Source organism: Alligator mississippiensis, chromosome 1 (assembly GCF_030867095.1).
Source record: "Alligator mississippiensis isolate rAllMis1 chromosome 1, rAllMis1, whole genome shotgun sequence".
NCBI classification, from domain to species: domain Eukaryota; kingdom Metazoa; phylum Chordata; order Crocodylia; family Alligatoridae; genus Alligator; species Alligator mississippiensis.
In genome coordinates, this window is record NC_081824.1 from 16,678,020 (window position 1) to 16,697,857 (window position 19,838).

Genomic DNA, 19,838 nt, shown 5'->3' on the forward strand with positions numbered 1-19,838 from the left:
CTCCATAAGAGGAGCCGCCATGGGCCAGATAAAGTCATTTGGTGGGCTGGTTCCAACCCGCAGGCTGTATTTTGCCCACCCTCGTTCTAGGCCAACTCACCTTGCACTAAGATCCCATTAGGATTCAAAAGCAAAGCACCATCTAGTTACTGTTTGCATTTGCGGCCACCAAGGACTGTCTACTGGAAAGGTAGGAAGTGATACTGATGATCAACTGGTGGCTTCTGTGACAGCTGTGAACTAGAGTCCCAACCCAGGGGTTGTGGTTTTTGGCTTCTGGCAGGTGTGTTGGTTGATTGATAGGTACACTGATACCCCAATTACCTGCTGTTATGGTAAACATTAGGGAAGAGTTTAACCTCAATGGAAATGGCTCTTTCCCCTTGCGCTATGGGGAAACTCCAATGCAATTAACCCTATTCCACCCACCTACAATTCCCATGTAGTTTCAATATAATGCATATATCCCTTACTTACAATCTTTATGAAATGCTTGAAAAATTGAAATGCAGTTTGTACTGAAACCGACTCGGTCTCAGGTGTGATTGATGAACTTGGATTTAATTCCAAGACTTGTTTTTTTAAAAACATGAGAAAGTTGAGGTGATGGCCACGTTCTTAGATAAAGTACAGTCAATACAGCATTCTTGTGGAAAATCCCCAGTGCTCCTACATTTGAGGTCTTGCTTGTTGTTGTAATAGACTGTAACAGTAATCCAAGTCAAGTCAATAGAAGAAGGAAAAAAAAAAAAAGCTAGCACTGGAAATGTTTATAGACTCCCTGGAAAAAGGGGTATCTGAAAAATTAGGGTGCCTATACATGTGCAGCAAGACTGCTCCAACGCGTTGCAATTACGGAGCATCAGAGCAGACTCGGGAGCACTTTAACTAAAGCTTGTTTAATGAGCTTTAGTTAACGTGTGCCCACCACCATTTTTCAGTGCAAAGACGCCAGTACATGGGACAATCCGGGCGTTTTAATTAAAGCAGCTCTCAGAGCCGTTCTAATTAAAGTGCCTCCCCCTGGAGCATGGGTATAAAATGCCATGAGATTCTTGATGCTGACTGCCTCCTTATAAACAAGCCTAAGATTTTTTTACTCCTGCAAGCAATCTTCACTATGTGGATTAAGAATTGTGGCAGGGGTATCAAGAATAAAATCTCCCAGACAATTTAATTTTAAAAGTTTCAGGAATAGTTCTAAAGTGGTAAAAACAGTAAAGAGTATTAATATGATATTCCAAGAGAAAACAACTGGCATCTATTCTAGGCTCAGAAGTCATTCTTGAAGAAGTCATTTTTAGATATGGAAACAGTGAATGATTTGGTACTCAGCTGCTGCGCCAGAGATGAATTTTTCCAGTCCGGCTGATATCCGCAGATCCATTGTAGTGACAATTTACTGCAGCAGAGATGAAAGAAACCACTAGAGGCATGTGTTGGAGGTGAAGCAGGACAAAAAACAAACAAACATTGAGAATGCTATTTTCTTTGCTTACCAAAAAAGGCCCATGCTTGCTCAGTGGAAGTGGGTGTGTGGTTTTGGTTTAAATTCAAATGCATCACATAGCTATTACTCACTGTATACAAACAACACATTTGGTGAAATGATGTCTTGCATGACATTTTTTGCGGAGTTGGTTAAGTAGCATATTAGCAATGTGACTGCTTTTGCACTTCTAATTATAAAATTCAACAGTTCCGTCTACAAGAGACACTTTACTGCACATTAGACTAATCTAATGCACAGTAAAGTGTCAGCACCTACATGTGCACAGCAATTACTACACAGTAGATTAGACTAATGGGCTGTAGAAACCAAGGCATTAACTAATGTGCCAAAGTGCACATGTAAATGCTCACCAGGACCAAACTGCTCACAGTCAGCCTAAGCAGCAGAGGGTCACAGGGGGGCTGTGAGAGCTGCCCTGGTTTGGTGGGTCACTGCCTCCCAGCCACGTGCAGGCTGCGATGGATCCTAATCTCCACAGGGCTGGGGGAGCGGTCCCAGCTGCTAGGCAGCTGCCTTACAGCTAAGTGGAGATAGGGACTCCATGTGGCTGAGAAGCAGCAGCCTGGTAGCCGGGAAAGTGCTCCCCTGTCTTACAGAGTTTGGGACCAGCCCCTATGCCCCCTGCCAGCCCAGGGCTGGTACCCAGTGGAGCCTGGAGCTCCCGCTGGCTGCTGCAGTGGGGCAGAGCAAGGCTGGAGCAGCCCTAAACTGAACTGCTCCCATTGGGAACAAGTTTGCTCCCAATAGGTGCACATACGGATGTGTGTGGGGCCCAGTTTAATACACCTGAATTTTCTGTGTAGAAAATTCAGGCACATTAACTGCACATGTAGACACATCCAGCATGAGGCAACAGTAAAATATGGCTGTAGACAGACATAGATATGTTAAGATGCTCAGCATCATTGGTTATTCTGTGGGAACCCTCTTTAAATCAGATATATTTAAAAGATTTTGCACACATCAGGCAGCTTATTACAGACTGAAATTGCTTGCAACTCCATGCTTTATGAAGCAGTAGCATATACATATCAGCCATATATAGATACATGTCTTCAATCACATACACCCGCTCTAGTAAGCCTTCTGAGTGCAATGAAGAGCTTATGCTTAATTTTTATACTAGCCAGGTTATTAAATAGAAGTAATTTTAAAACAAGGTATTGAAGACTATATTGTTTTATTATGGATAGAAGATTTTGTGCAGTTGTATAAATATCCATATATATGATTAAAGAATACATATAAATTGGTTCTAAGCCATCTTCAATATTTCACAATAGTCCACAGGCACATCAATGGGTTTTACTGTAATGCCTTTTAGTCTAATTTCTGCTCCCAAATGATGGTGGAAATAATTCTCACTGCTGTCATTTATGACGCTGCTTCTTTATTGTATGCAACCTTTTTTTTTTTAAACTTAAAATCCCAGTTCTCTTTATTGTTGACTGTTGATATTTTGCTCGTTGCAGAGAAACTCATTGTCAGAAGGAAATTTAGTGCAAAAGATACTCTGACCTTTACAACAATACTGTCTGCATGTTACAATATATTTTCCTATCATAACAAGAGAAAGTCCCTTGTGTTCCAGTAGAAAAAGCCATCTTCCAGTAACAGCATACTGTGATCAATAACATTTTCTTAATATATTATATTACTTCTCTGAAACATTTTCTCACTTGGCATTTCAGACTGCATAGGAGGGGAATTCATAACAAAAACCTCAAAATGGTAAATGAGATGCTGCAAATTAATTCCATCCAACAATGATATTTTCCTTCTTGAATGATTTGACAAGTCTGTGCCATCTGACTTTAACAGCCACTTCTGTAGCTTTCAAATATACATGAAATAGAAGAATCTGCTCCTCCTGTCATACTGATTTTAATTTTAGTCTGCGTAATTTTGTGTTGAAATATATGGTATGGTTTAAATGACTCATTTCATCAGACCAGAATCCATAGGTCTTTAAATATTAATTCTAGAAATAGATGCATAAACCTCTCAAACTCTCTCTCTCTCTCTCTCTCTCTCACACACACACACTTAAGTCAGAATATTGAATATAAGTATAGTACAAGAATTATCCTGCATTTTCAAACCTGCTGTGCCACTGGTGAACATCTACTGCTCTGTGTACATGATCTGTTCCTGAAAAGGACTAAGAACATGCTGCTGAAATGGTGCTATGGCATCAGGATCACTGCTCAAAAGTCCCAAACCTGCAAAGATTTAAGCATGTGCACCCAGTAAGTGAGGCTACTCACATGCAGTCAGACACGCACTTACAAGTTTGCAGGGTTAGAGTCAGAATCAACAGACATATTAACATTTCAAAACAAAGAATAAATGGTGTCTAGTTATTTAGTAGCTATACTACAATAGTGTCCGCTGTGCTAGGTGTTTTATCAACACATGTGAAGGCAATGTCCTAGCTCAAAGGCTTTTATCACCTAACGCCCTTAAGCACAAGCCTACCTTTATGTAGCAGTTGCACTGACAGCAGTGCAGCTACCTGCATGCTTAAAGAGAAGAACATTCTCAAATGCTTTGCTATTATGAGGGCTAAGATGCTAAGGAGCAAATATAACATGGCATCCCTCTATCCCACCTTTTCATACATTTGCAGTTCTGGCCAACTCATTAATTGGATATGTTTTCCTTAATCTGTGCAGCAAAGTCCCATATAATTTTTGTGTATACAAAGCCCTTCCAGCAAACAATTTCTTCTGTAATTAACAAAATGTGCCATCTGAGCAACATGTTCTGATGGTGCATGCACCATCAGCAACTCATCTCAGTCTTAAATATTCATTATTATTATTAAAGGCAAAAGAAAAAAAAAAGAAAGAAAAAACAAATCCAACATCTTAATGGCTTTTGTACAAAGAACTAACTTAAAAAAAAATTGGGGTTTTTTTTTTGCAAGCTTTGTTTCCAGAATGTGCAAGATGAGGGCATCCTAGCAACCCTTGTGTGTCTTTCCTTTGATTTCCAGCAAGTAATTTAGATAAAAGCATCTAATTTGTATGGCAACGCAAAACATTAGAAACTATACTTCTCTGGTTTAAAAACAACCTCCCAACAGTGGAGAGATAACACATGGATCCTTGTCCAGGTACAAGTACATATTTTATATTATAAACATACGTATTTTGCCCTTTTTACGGTAGCTTTCTCCCAACAAATTAAGTGCTTCCAATGGTTACTGCAGGTCTCTCAGTACTCTTGTAAATAATCTTAATTTCATATGATGAAGCTGAAGCACAGAGATGACCACGTAGAATTGCTACAGAGTTTGGAAAAGAACCCATGTGCTGCTACCAACTTTTGTTTTAACCAGATGGCTAGCCAGCAAATACTTTCTATGGAAACCATATTAAAAGAAATAAGCATATGGTCCCATTGATTTGATAAGTAAATGTTCTTCTTTCCACTTAGAGGATTCTCCTGGGCCTGATCAACCATACTACATCAACATTAGCTGTTCCTGGTCTCAATGGGAAAAAATTCACCTCACTTTCTGAAATAATGCAACTGGACAGTTATGCAATTTTATCCATTTATATGGAGGTTTCTTTTTCAACTGATGTAACATTTAGTAGGCTTAGGGGCACATCTGGTTGCATTGTATTTTACTAAAGGGCATAAAACACCATGAGTTACTGTGCAAACTCTTATGCAATTTCTATTTAAAAAATAACTCTGAACTCTTCATAACAAGAAACACTCACGCCATGTGCAGGAAAAGTTAACTCTGAATTTCTTTGCTGCATCTCAAATGTGTGTCTTTTGAAATCCCAGGAAAGTAGTATAGCCACAAGACTTGTGAACAGCCAACCTTTTCCACTTCATTTTATTTTCTTCCTTCCCCAACTGAATGAAACAATGAAAACTGACATCTTTACTTTAAAATTACCTAAAATTCAGAACAGAAGTTTTAAAGCAAGATTATATGCAAGTAGTGTTCTTACATCTCTGGCTTCTCCCTCCCATATGTTGGGAACTGAGCAGGGAAACGTTCCAGAAGTCCTCCTGCTTCCTCACTGTATTGTCAGTTGTTCTTTATCAGCTGTTATACAGTGTGCCATTAGATGCGAACCAATGCAGGGACTTCCAGCTCAATATACTGCTAATAAACACATTGTTTTAGTAGTAAGGTTCCAAGCATCTAATAGCATGTGGTAAGTTGAAGTCTTGCAGCTCACATGCCTTCCATATACTTTCCCCTGGTAACAAGTACTCTGAAAAGCAATCAATCTGCTGTGCTGGAGGAGCCAGAGTTATTAAAACAACTGCATTACAGTAACTGCTGCCAAACTCATTTCCTCCATATTAAATTACTTCTCTACCCTGCAACCCCCCCAACTAGGTGCTACATACAGTGAAAACTGATGTCAGAGACCAAAGGTCCCCGTGTAATTGCCTATAGAGGACAGGAAAGTTGTGTTTGTATATTCTGCACCACAACTGGGATTTATAGGGCTTAGGACAATGCTTCCCTTCACCCATAAAATGTCAGGTTACAACGGTATTTCTTTTGGAGCAATGGAGACTGGGAACATCTGAAAACAGGTAAAAAAAAAAAAAAAAGCAATGTCAATCATGCTCAAAGCCCATTCACAGCAGCTGAGAAGAGCCATACTAGAGGAAATCAATTTAAATTAGAGCCTGGGCTTCTTTAGAAAACATTTCTGATTCTTGTTGAAAGTCAGCATTGGGGGATGGGTAATTCACAACTAAAGGATGGCACCTTTCAGACCCATTAAAAATGCACACATGGTAATTACTGATTATAATTTGCTCTAATAAAACCACAAAAAATTTCATATAACTAAGGGTCCACTCAAATTGCGATTCCACAGAAACCATGTAATTTGAGATTGTCTGCAAAAATCAATTTTAAAAAACTTAATAAAATTAAATGCTGGCTCCCCAGTGGGGGACTTAGCATTCCTTGCTGCTGCTGCAGCCTTGCCTTGAGCCTACTTGGTGGGGAGTTGGAAGACCCCAGCTGGCAGAGTGGCATGAAGGATAGCTGACAAGACGGTGGCTGCCCCCTCATCTCTCCTCCCCCTGCCGGGGCTTCTCCACCAAATCAGTGCTGAGAAGCGGGGCCGCCGGAGCACATCCAGGAAATATGCAAGCAATTTGCTATTTATGCCATGACTGCCCCACGAAAATTATTAGTTTCTCCATGATTTGAGTAGCCCTCTACCTATAACCAACTATGGGCACAGGAAGTTTCCCTGCCATGCCCCCCCCCCCCCAAAAAAACCCCCAAACTATCAATATACTGAGGATACTTGATTAACCAACATCGATACTTGATTAACTAACTTAGTGTCACCCTAGATGTGGCAAAATGAAGGAGGTTTATACCTCCATATTTCTTTGAAAGTCGTAACACTGCAGCACGCTTACTGAATCTAGCTTGTGATGTTACCCACCACAGAAAATAAATTCTGTGCATTCCAGTGGTATGTATGTTGTATTACCATAGATCTTTTTCCTCATGGATTGGACAACAAAATTTCATTAGGCTTAAAAATTCCTCAGTGCAAGCCAGGTCTTCCTTCTCTCTTCTATCCATTTTCTCTTCCTTTCTACTTCTCACGTAGGTACTCTTTCCTTTTCTTCACTGTTCTTTCTACCTTACTCTATTTAACTCTCCCCACCAGACTCCCTCTTCACAACTACATGCCTGCTCAGTCCTGTACTTCAAGCCCTACCCTGCATAATTCAAAACAAAGGACCTCCAACATGAGCTTCAACCATACTGGCCAGACTCACTCATTATTATCCAAGCATTGCAACACAGATTTCTCTCTGTCCCTTTATACTTCCCCTCCCACCAATGAACTAAACAGCAAGGCATGAAGGAACAGATGTCTTCCTCTCTCCAGTGGCCATGTAATCACTCGACACACCCCAGTCAGGCAAAATTTCGGATAGCATCCCTTCTGGTCCATTCCCTGGGTGGGCCCCCAATACACACCCAACCAAGACGCACAGAAAAAATGATTCATTTTAAAGAGTTACTTTTGTTTTGGGAATATTGATTTTATTACACCCAAAACAGAATTACGTTTGTTTGAAATTTGCATCATAGCACTACATACATAGACAGACACACACTAATTAATGTAATAAAAAGTAGCAGTTTATAAAACAAAATACCTTGTTCACAATTCTGAATCTTTTTCCAACAATATTTTGTATTTAAAGACATATGCAAAATGTATGTATTATATGGGTTATAATAGCATTTCATCTTTTTCTCTATGCTGCTAATAATATTTAATCATATGCAAATATTTCCATTGCATCTTGCAGTTTCGAATATTGTGCATACACAAGCACAAGGACATACTTACTATACGTGGACATGTGCTTGTGCTTGGGGTTGGTATATTGAAAAAAAAGCAGCATTAAGAAGCTATAAAACAGTTGTTTAAGGAGGGCCTCAAATACATTAGTCTCAGAAATATAACATGTTGGTAAATTTGTGTGGACACATCGCAAACAGAACCACCTGTAATTGCCTATTATGAAGGTTGCCTGATACTTCCCATTACAGGACCCAGTCTTCAGGTGCTTATAACTTTGCCAAAACTTTAATCAGTTTGCACTGAAATTTTATCTGCCTCAAGCTGGACTTATTTTTAGCTTGTTGTTCCTTTTAAAGGCAGACAAAATAATCTAGCCATTTCCAAGAACAAAAGGGAAAAAAAATGCTATTTTGTCCTTGTTAAAAAACAAACAAACACTCTAGTAATCTTTTAACAATCACCCCCATATTTTAAAGCAAGGGCTTGTAACTCAGTAGACAGGTAGGCTTGGTGTCAGGGCATACCATCCATGTGAAAATTTGCCCAACTTTGGCAGAGATTTATCTGGGGTAGGACAGGGGTGAGAGAATGAGAGACTGTACCCAGAGATCACACATTTCCCTCTATAACCCAAAATGCAAACGTAGCCCAAAACTTGACTTTCATGTGCTGTCAGCCTAGATTTGCTAAAACGTGCATCAAAGCATCACATAGAACAGGATGTCATGGGACGGGGACCTCAGGGATGACCGTGATACCCCTAGATCCCTTTAACCATGCCAATCCTGCCCAATGGACACCCTCTTTCTCGCTTGCCACGTCTTGATGTACTATAGTAAATAGGGAGGCTGCCCTCAAGTTGTATTTTGGGCACGGTCCTGATGGACCCCACTGAACCCTTTGAGTTCCTGGACCCCTTTTGGGTCCCGCTGCAAAATGAATGCCTCTCAGGACACCCTCAGCCTTATGAGCCAGATGTGTGGCTCCAAACCACCCCTTTAACATGCTCCAAGCCTCGCAGATGGAATTCACTCATTGTCCCTCCAAGACCTTAATTTAGCTTGGACTTCAGTCATCGCTGGGCCCTCCACAGCCCTGTCTCTCTCTCGGCACCCCTTGGCGCTGAGCTCTCCGCAGCCCTGTCTCTCTCTCTCTCTCGGTGCCCCCTGGTGCTAGGTTCTGTCCACCCGGCACCCATACTGGCGCTGGGGGCCCCACACTGTAGTGGGCCCCAATGAGGCCTTCTTCCCCAATAGCCTCAGCCCGATCCTCTGGAGTTACAAGACAGCAACCAAAATATGAGCCCCTGAGCTATAACGTAACAGAAAAAGTTCAGGGTGTGCTCTGCCCCTTTAAAAGAGTCAAACTTCTTCCCTGGCACTAAGTGCCTAGTAGTCAAGGGTACCTGGTGAGCTCCTGAATCTGCATTAGCCCTAAGTGCTGCATTCCAGGCAGCTGCAGCGTCTCTGGGCAATTCTTCCCTGGAGGCTCCTTCCCCTTTGGCTGCTGGCAGGGAACTGACTCTCTAATCCCAGCCCTGGACAATGTTCCCTCTAAGGAGTAGTGGTCCATGAGCGCGCTGCCTCGGTCCAGCTGGGGGCTGGAGCCGAGAGGCTGGGGGCCGGAGACTGGAGCTGGGGGCCAAGAGGCTGGGGGCTGGTGCAGGATCCACTGGCTCCGGGGAAGTGCTCTGCTCTGCCGCATCAGGGCCAGGGAGTGGAGCACTTCCCCAGAGCTGCCTGCTCTGAGTGAGGCTCCACCGGCTCTGGGATATTGCTCCGCTCCCTGGCCCTGATGCCACGTGCCTCCGCACTCTCCGAGGCCATGCAGGGGAGCGGAGCGGAGCAGTGTCCTGGAGCCGGTGGAGCCTCACTGGGGCAGGCAGCGGCTCCTCCCCAAGGTGAGGCAAGGCAAGGCAAGGCAGGGATGGAGGCTGGCATGGGCTCTGCTGGCTCTGAGCAAGTGCTCCACTCTCCGGCCCTGATGCAGGGGAGCGGAGCACTTCCCCGGAGCCAGCAGAGCCCGTGCCAGTCTCCCGCCCCCACCTCATCTAGGAGCTGACCTCCAGCTCCTCTCCTAGTGCACAGCCTTGAAAAGACTACGCACAGCCACATTTTTAGTTGTGCGCGGCCACGCACGCGCACACCTTAGAGGGAACCTTGGCCCTGGGGTTTATATGGGCCCAGGGCCCTGCTTCTTCCGGTCAGCTGGCTGGCTGCAGGTGCAGGCTAATTCCCTCCTTAGGCCTGCTGCCACACTAACCTGCACCTGTGGTGGTCCTGCCTGACTGCTAGGGCTCTCTCCCTAGGCAGTTTCAGCCCTTAAAGGAGCAGGCACCTTAGTGCCCTGCGACACAGGAGTGTCAAACTCATTTGGACCTGCAGGCCAGGACCAGAATGCAGGTTTCTCACAGGCCAAATAAGGCACCTCTGATGGCATGAACCCCTGCAGCTACTAGATCCTCTGTCTCAATGCAGCTAGAGCTCGGGAGTTTAACGCCATCCTTGCTCACTCCTCTTCACCTCCCTGCTGCTGATTTTAACTGCACTGACACCTGAATACAGCTACAGGTTAAAGGAGGTGCAAGTGGTTGCAGTATTAAACCCCTGGGTTCCAGAGCCAGGCCAGCACAGCAGCTCCAGCCGCCACAACAAGCCCCATAGATCAGACCTGGCCCATGGGTTGTATTTTTAATACTCCTGACAATGGATGAAAAGTTGGCTGCTAAGAGGATGAGTTAACACAAGTGGCAGAGGTGCTGAGGAGTAGATCTAGATAAAGGTTCCAAATCCTGATCACCCATGTGGTTGTCAGTATGATGCAACATACCAAAACTCTCATTTTTCCCCCAGCTTGCTCTTTTTTAAATGCTAGGCAACCTTAATTCTGTCATTTTCTGATTCTAAGCGCTTGATGTTACAAATTTGACAGCAATTCCTTTAACATACTTTTTCTGTTTGTAATATATGATGAAACACATACACTTGTCCTTGTATAGGTATAAATTAAGACGCAGAACAGATCCATTGTTGAAAAAGTGATTTACAGTGGCAGGGCTGGTTCTAGGAATATTTAGTATTGGCATTGGCTTTACTATTTTGAATTGGTCTAGAAAATTTTTTAAAATGGCAATGCATGGTAGTGTTTTCAGAAACAGTGTTTACCCAACTCCCTCATTTCTTATATTGCAACACAGCAGTTCAATTGCATCTGCTCCAACATGGGTTTGCTGCGGTTATCGAAAGGTAGAACAAATCAGGCCCAGATTGTGCTTATGCTAAATGACAAGAGGTCATGAATGAGAAACCCAAGAATGTCCTAAAGGGGACCCCATCAGGAAAGCAACATATATAATTACACACTTACCTTATGATTTCCAGAATCTCTGTCAAATTCAGTCTCTGATGATACAGCAAATATACCACTGGACAGCAAGCCCTTGCATTTAGCAGAAGTTTTCTGGGAAACCAGACTACCTAGAAAGAGTTGAAGGAAAAAGAAAAGCTATTTTCTATCTGAAGATGAAGTAATCTATATTTAATAAGAGACTTTGAATAAGCCACCACACAAGTAAAAAATAGCTCCACAATGGAAGAAGTTAAATGCCACCATGATCGGCATGAAGAACTTTAATCCCCTAGAAGTGACAAAAATCTGCCATGAAGCTTGGACAGCCGGAGTCCTGGTAAATTCTTAGGGTTTAGCAGATAGCATCTAATACCCAAGATAACACAGTGCTAACCTTCTAATCAAGATGGGGGAAAAATACAGGGCCTGGTGACAATATTCTGCTTAACAAACTGCTATAAAAAGAACAGTAGTATGAGTACCAGCAGCAGTAGCTCAAGACTATATGGCATTAGAGGCAAGTTCTTGCTAGCAGAGTTTGTCCATGAAATAAAAAAAATAATCCCAGGAGATAAATTTAAAAAATATATCTAGTTTTAATGCCCAGACTAAAGCAACTATTCATTATAGAAAAGCAGTTTTATACCTATGCTCCCCCCCTCAGCCTTAATATATGTGAAAGCAATCTTCATGACAGGAAGTGGCATGCATTCCTGCAAGAACGAACTGCTGTCATTATCTGAGAATCAATATGATTTTTTTAACTGAATATAACACTAACTATTGATTTCACATTTTTAGCAGCTGAGTTTCAGGCTATATGGAAAAGATTTTTACGCTGACAAGAGAGCCCCAGACAAGTAAATGAGTTACTATAAATTAATTCCAAATTTACAGCATGCTTCCCTTGAACAATGTAATCAGTGGTTCTTTCCCCCAGATACTTCAACTTAAATTTTTTTCTCTTTATACTGACAGACATGACTTACAGTTCATATACATTTTGAGCCAGGGTAAAAAAAAAAAAAAAAAAAAAGCTTAAGCAATTCTACTTATAAGCTGTGCCAAGGTCACTATTTAGAGCTCCACAGTTCCATCCTGCAAGATCCCCAGGACCCATGTTTGATAGTAATTACCGTTTGTGTAACAGGAACAGTCCCTACTAGTCCCAACCACAGGACGTATTAAGGAGACAGTCTCTGCCCCAAAGAGTTTACAAACAAACAGAAACAACAAAGGACAGGAAGTGAAAAAGACACAAAGACAGGTGATAGAAGACGTGTCATCTCCAAGGTCATGCTACAAATCAGTGGCACAGCCGGGAACAGAACCCAGTTCACCCAAGCTCTACTCCAAAGCCATATCCACTGGCCTATGCTATAGCTCCTTTAAGGGAAGTCAAAGAGAGTGATGCAAGTGTGCGGCAAACTGTACATACCGTGAAGAGATTACCATTCATAAGAACCACCAATGACTCCCAAGGCAGGATGCATCATTACAGAGAACACTGCTAACATGGTTTTACAAACAAACATTTTTTGGTTCATGGGAGAGTCGTATTATTTTATTAGGAAACTCTGGGTACTAAAGTAAAAGCCCGTTGCCTCAAACACTATGCAAATACCCAAAGTTTATAGTCGAAAGCCCCACTTCTGGCCATGTGGACCCCAGGGAAGTCAGTGGAGCTCCAAACAGCCGATGGCAGGATTCCTCCCCAGCATAATACAAACCATATAAACATGAACACTGAAGGAAGGACTGGAAGAAGAAGCATAAATGTAACAAGGCTCCTCATGCACATCACTACCGAAACCACTCCCACCTCTGTCAGTTTCAGCTCCACCATCCTCCTGTCCCAGCGACTGGCTGGGTGAAAGCTTTTTGGTGCTCCTTCTTTTAAACAGATGATCTGTATCGCTGATCAATCCTTAAGAGGTTTCAAAGAATCATAGCACAGTAGGGCTGGAAGGTCACCTAGCCCAATGCCCTGCCAGAAGCAGGATCATCCATACCCAAACCATGGTCTAACCTCCTAGAAAACTACACTCAACTCAGGCACAACACAAGAAATAACACCCTAAACTGGCACAGGTAAAGCAAGGGGACCACCATGGCCAATATGTTGAAGAGAAAGAACACGGCCCGAAACAAAAAATGTGCTATTTTTCTGTATAGAAGCTTAGGAGTAGGATAGGGACCAAGAGAGGTATCTTTTACAAAGTACAAGAAATATCATTATCATGTTTCTAGTATCAGCTTGAAAAGTAATAGCTGGGTAACAGTTGAATTGGAAAACATCTACATGGAGAAGTCCAGATTTCAGTGACTACATCAGAACTCCACTTGCAAGGCAAACACATAAAAAAGATGCACCTTTGGGCCTCTCAAGCAGATCATATTCCATCATCCGCCATAAGCCAGTTCATATGGTGCCATTAGCTTCTCCTTATGGAAACTGCATATCTTTTTCTCCTCTCAAAGATCAAAACTATCAAAGAGTACTACATCAGTCTTTACACTAGATGGGGGGGATCCAAAATGGCTGTCACACTTGGATACAGGCAGCTTGAAGGGGGGCAAAAAATTAGAAAAGTAGTAATCCTCCACCATGAAAATGGTATACAAAGAGGGGTTTAGGCTCAAATCTTTGCTAGCTCAGCCTTTCCACCACCCATTGTCCCAAAGAAGTCAAAAGTGCTATGTGGGGCAACACAAAAACAGGATTAGAGGGCGTGTTTAAATTGCCACTATTCACAGACCTGGGGGGGGAAGAGAAACTACTTAGAGGGTTTTTCCATCATTATACCCAAACTTAGCGGTGGTTAATCTGTATGACATATTAGGGGGGGAAAGAAAAATACAATTCTAGATTCACTAACTACAATAACTGTCAAATGAGAGTCAGAAGACAGGGGACAGGTATTTGGGTTTTCTTGTAGTTTCATTTCCTTCTCAATTAGGTATTACTTTTTTTTAGGCATGGACGACTTTGCAACAACAGTCTAGTGGCCACTGTTTGATGAATGATTAGAGAATAAACATCTGTGGGTGTTAGTCACTTGTATGTTCACAATAACTGGGTATGTGAGTGCTAAGTGACAGTCAAGATTTGGGTGGCAACTCATTTTAAAGCAGATAAACATCAGCACTCAGAAACACGTCTACATGGGTTGAAGGTGACGAAGGTTAACATTTGTTTGTGCTTCTTCAATCATAATGCCATAACCTAACACAATTTTTTAAATAAAAAGTTAGCTGCTTTTTGAAAACTGGCTAATCAACTCTGAAAATGGATTCAGTTCATTTCACAAGTTAGTCCAGAAAAAACGGTGTTGTAAATGTGCATCTATTTTTCAAATGAAATTATCTTCTTCTGGCAAGCCTGCCATTGCTGTCCCATATTGCGCTGCTTCATACTTGAATTGATTTGCTGACCTGAACAGCAGCCACTAAAATACCAAGGTATGAGAATATATGGAAGCAAAATGACAGAGGGGGGTGACTCCCAGGATAAGAAAAGTGCAAAATAAAAAAAAATTAAAAAAAATAAAAAAATAAAAAAAATCAGCAAGGTCCCCAGGAACAAATCTTAGTACCTGTATCTACAAGCATAAGCTGGACTAGACTTCCATAAACTGAAAATTCTGTCACCTCCAAGGGAAGGACCTGCCCTGTATTCTTATCTGCACAGAAAAGCAGAGCCCTGTAGCCAAGATAACTTCAGTGTAACAATCAAGAACACCAACAGATATTTTCCCCATCTATATTCAATGGGACTCGAAGCAAGGTTTTACCCCAAAGCAGAAAAGACCATCAGTGAGACTGATGACGGTGTGCAGGTAAAGGATGCCAGGTGCCCAGAGATTCTGAAATCAGAGTATGCCAACAGTATCTGGTGGTTAGCTACACTAGTGGAAAAGAAAGATATTCTCCCCACACCTGCAAATCCAGGCCTCAACTCCATCTTTTTGGATGCTATAGCACCACTTATCCTTCTTTGTGGCAGCTATGACCAAAAAGGGAATGAGAAGTAGCAATATGGATAAACTCCACATTACAGGACTGAATTTGCTATCATTTGACAAACTTTTGCAAGGGCGTCTGCTATACAATCCTTGCAGAATCTAGCATTGCTTCATTAATGGGGGTGGCTACCGTGCTAGGTGCAAACTGCTACAAGATGTACACAAGCCTAGGTGTAGGTACTCCTTTGCAGTCTTCACAACCTGAGCTACCCCATGAGGTCTTCAGGGGCCTCCATCTGTGCAGGTGAAGGAAGGATCAGAACTACATCAAAGAAGAGAAGGATACTAGGTTAAGGTAGAGAAAACTTTGTCCCTTGAGTACATAGGCACGGACACTAGGAAGTGTGAAGCAATGGGTTGGAAGCCCAATGCTTCTCACTAGAGAACATACTGAAGCCACAATGGGCACAAAAAGAATAAATGTAACCAGAACCATAGTTATCCTCCAAGTCATAGGAAGTGTCTTATAAGAAAACCTAAACTGGCAGTGTAGGTAGACTGGTAGCAGAGACAGTTTCCTGACTGGAGCTGGACCTGAAACTTGAGGGATCTGATACCAGTGCCAGCGGGACCAGAACAACCAGCAGAGGCCCATGAGAAGCCTGGATGAAGTGAGCAGAAACAAAACCCAGAACCTAGACGATCCACATGGAAAAGGTTAAGGTTAGCCTTAGGTCTTGAGGAAAAGTGATCTTGGCCAGCTTGCAAAGACAGAAGAATCATGGGATATCAGGAGAATTATTGTGGGAATAGGCCTGTTTGATCCCAGAACTTCAGCGACTTCCAGCAACACAACACATATATCCCACAACACATTGCCAGAATACATAGAGCCCAGGTGCAGGACAGTGCACCTCGAGATACTTCCCAGCATGCCAAGCACTTATTTATAAACAACAAAAAACAAGAATTCCATACCATGTGGCCACATATATTTGAAGGGGAAGAAGGTTTCAGCTGGCCACTGAGACTATTTTGTATTACTTATTCTAGGAAAAATATATATGCAAAACCCTGTGTAGACAAACCCTAAATTAACTCTTTAAATCTTTTTTAAAAGGTTCCCACTGTAAGAGTGCACACTCCAAATGTAAGCTGCATCATGCTGCATCATTTGGTTTGTTTGGCTTAAAGGAAATATATTAGGAAAAACTCCCATGAGGAGGGTAGTAGAACACTGGAACAGGCTACCTACCCAGAGAGGTGGTAAAATCTGCACCCTTGGAGGTTTTTAAGAGCTGGCAAGGCAAAGCTTTGGCTGGGATGATATAGTTGGATGGTCCTGCTTTAAGTAGGGGGTTGCACTAGATGAGGTCCAACTAGATAAGGTCCCTTCCAACCCTAATCTTCTATAAATCTATTATTCTAAGCAGAGAGCAAGAGATATGAACTTAAGCTGAAATACACACGCAAAGGGAGAGAAAGGGCACTTTAGCCAGAAAGGTTCAGAAACCTTCAGAAATAACGTAGGGATTACTCAGAGTGCTGTATACGAAGGTTTCATGCTAGGCAAGCTGCCTGGCAGACCAAACCAGTCAATTATATCTGAGATGGGATACTGGTACAGATACTGGCATCCCTTTGGAAGCAAGCCAGTAAACGAGTTACTTGTACAGAAGTTCTAGATTAAAATGACTGGTCTACCAGCATGGTTTTAATGGGTTTGGAGGGACTGTTTTGGGACCGACGGTCACCTCTTAAAAAACTAAAGAGCTTATGGAACCTGCATCTAACTTGCAGCCAACTGCTTTAAACTGGCTTTGTGCCTCAATTAAGAAAGAACAGGGCAGATCTGAATTAGGAGATGGTTATGAATTATTTCCTTCTTTGGCTGGGTGGGGAGGAAGGGGAAGAATGCCCAGCAGGACAAGAACCTCACACCGACATCCAGGGAATGGATACAGATGTTTTGCTTTACCACCAACTGAGGACCAAGAGCTGAGTGCGCTAGCTGGGAAAACCTTACAAAGCTCCTGCTAACAGGGATCTGAAAGGATCGAAGGACTCGGATGATGCCGTTCTTCTCTGACTCTGAAGAGCCTGGGTGACAAACACGACATCAGCATCACACTGCTGAGACTTAAAAATCATCTCTGAAGGAAAATCAAAGGGGAACGTGATTATGTGCACATGCTAAAGTGGAAATGCTATGTTGAAATCTTGCATTTTAAAACCTAAATATGCAGCAGCACAAGGAGTGAAGTATGCATGGAGAAGATCCATAGATTTGTTGTTGAACAGATTTTGTTCCAAAGTCATTCGTAGTACTTCCAGTATTTTTTATTACCAACAAGGTTTTGGGTACATTAAAATATTTATTTGCTAAGAAACTGTTGGACACTTGCCCTTTGAAAATTGATTGGGATTGGTTAGCACCTATTTATCATGGTTTTACAAACAAACATGCAGTCGCCTTAATGTTTAACTCTATGTAATGTTTTCAGAAAAGTCCTAGAAAGACCAAGCTCATACCTGTGTTGCAACAGAGTTAAACTGAGCTGGAGAAAGAATGGGATGGAAGTAATAGTTCAGCATCCCTCTATCCTGTTACATAAACGCAAATTAAACACCTCTTAATGTATTTCCTAGCTTTTAAAAATATTCATGGCTTACAACTGACTGTTCAGATTGTATTCCTGCATGGATAATCATTTCTTAAAACAGGAGTATACATCAACAATATTCACAGGGAGTTCATAAGAGCTTGGCAAACATTTCTGACAAAACAAAAATAAACTCAAAACAGAAGGATTACTCACAAAATGCTACATCAACAACTCCTTTGACAGACATCTGGATTATGCTGCTTTTTAAATAGGAAAACAAAGATGTCACTTCTAAGTTTAAATGGAAACACTGAAATATGCTATTAAAAATATCAGATTGTAAACAAAGCTATTTTCCACAGACTCAAAAGCAATGAGTAACTATTTGAGTAAAGTTTGCCAGAATCTTTTACAGGAAAAAAAAAAAAATTCACTTACTGTTTTGTTTCTTGTTTTTCTGTTTCTTTATTTTTAAAGGCATTTTGCTAGAATACATGAAGGTACCAGGGATTAATTCTAGGTGCCTATTTCTACAGGGAGAGGACTGGTGATTTGACAGTGGAACAATGACACATGTGCTTTGGTACCCTACCTCAAGTGGCCTACATCTGATGCTTTAAAATGAAAGTTATTACTCCAATACACCCAGCCAATTGTACAATACTGCACATAAATAGAAAAGATTGAGCACAGACCTCCATGGGAGATTGTCCCTAAGGCATGAAATATTATTACCTCTCTCTTTTCTTCAACCACTCAAACACTGCTAATGATTATTAAATGACCCACTCCGAGTTCAATGACTTTAGGAGAGCTGTTGCCATGGCCTTTTTGTCCTTTTGGTACAAGTTTGAAGAGGCTTTCAGTTTCTGATGACCAACATGGCATATATATCTTTCTCAGAAGCCATTTGCTGCTTTCATCACTAGGCCGACAAAATGGCTATAGTTTGAGGCTAAAATTTGGATATGAATAAATGGTTTTCCTCAATATACACTGTAGAAACTGTCTAATCCACCTTCCAAAAGCTCCAGTGACTTTTTGTTTTGGATTTGATCACAGGAAGCTCAATTCCTACATGCATGACAATGGCTCGATGTTGCGTGTGGGGAAATTCGGAAAGTACAATTTTTTTCTGCTGCAAGCAAAATGTCATTTTTATCACGGGACACGCATGTCCTTACGGTCATATGATGCAAGGCCATATTTAGGATGGTATCGTGAAACAACTAGAGTATAACCAGGGATCCTAGTACAGAGTCCGGGAGCCACTACATGAGTTTCCTGTAGTGTCGAGACATTGACGTCATTTGTTTTCAACAGTCTACACATTACTGCATTCTTTGCAATAAATTTTCCCTCGATGTTGACTTGTATAATCCACAGTGAGGGTCCAATGTTATGATTTATTTGGCCCTGAAAAGAACCGTTTATGTTGTTGTTGCTTTGGTGGCCATGAGTTTGAAGACTGAGGTTCAGCCGCCAGAGTGATGAAACATTTATTGTACTTTTGCACTTAGCAGGGAAGGCCGCGAGCAGGTTGTTATCCTCTTCTGTTTCTTGGCACCACAACCCCGGAGCCATACCAACTGCCCCAAGTGGTACCTGATTCCATCGTCTCCGTCCTTGTCACTAATTCAAATATGGTCAAAACAGTCAGGCAGCGCATCCATAAAGAGCCGCAGTAGCTTAATTCAGCCTTCTGCCCTTCTTCCCCTTTCTTCTTCTCTTTTATGCTGGAGGAAGTAGACAAAGGGCTTGCAGCCACAACGTCTGGGGAAGTGACTGGCTCTGATGGAGTATTCCCAAAGTTACTTAGGAACCTGGGACCGCTCTCATAGGCTTGGCTTGCGAATCTTTTCAGTAATATACACACCAGTCAGTTCCCTAGAGTGGAAAAAGGTGAAAGTCATCGCAATCAGAAGGCCTGGAAAGCGTGCCAATGACCCATAAAAACTACATGCCAATTTCTCTTCTGTCTACGACTTATAAACTTATGGAGCTGTTAATCCTTACCTGCCTGAAACCTACCCTGGAAGCCATCATACCCAAAGAGCAAGCCAGCTTTCAGACA

At 42.0% G+C, this 19,838-nt stretch overlaps 1 protein-coding gene across 3 annotated transcripts in view; it reads right to left on the minus strand.

Moving 5' to 3' along the window:
- KLHL29 (kelch like family member 29) overlaps positions 1–19,838 on the minus strand; it is a 556,676-nt gene that overhangs the window by 462,586 nt on the left and 74,252 nt on the right. For all 3 annotated transcript variants that reach the window (XM_059729244.1, XM_059729242.1, XM_059729249.1), the window contains exon 2: positions 11,212–11,321. The gene's annotated coding sequence lies outside the window, so the exon portion shown is untranslated. The remainder of the gene's footprint in view (positions 1–11,211; positions 11,322–19,838) is intronic.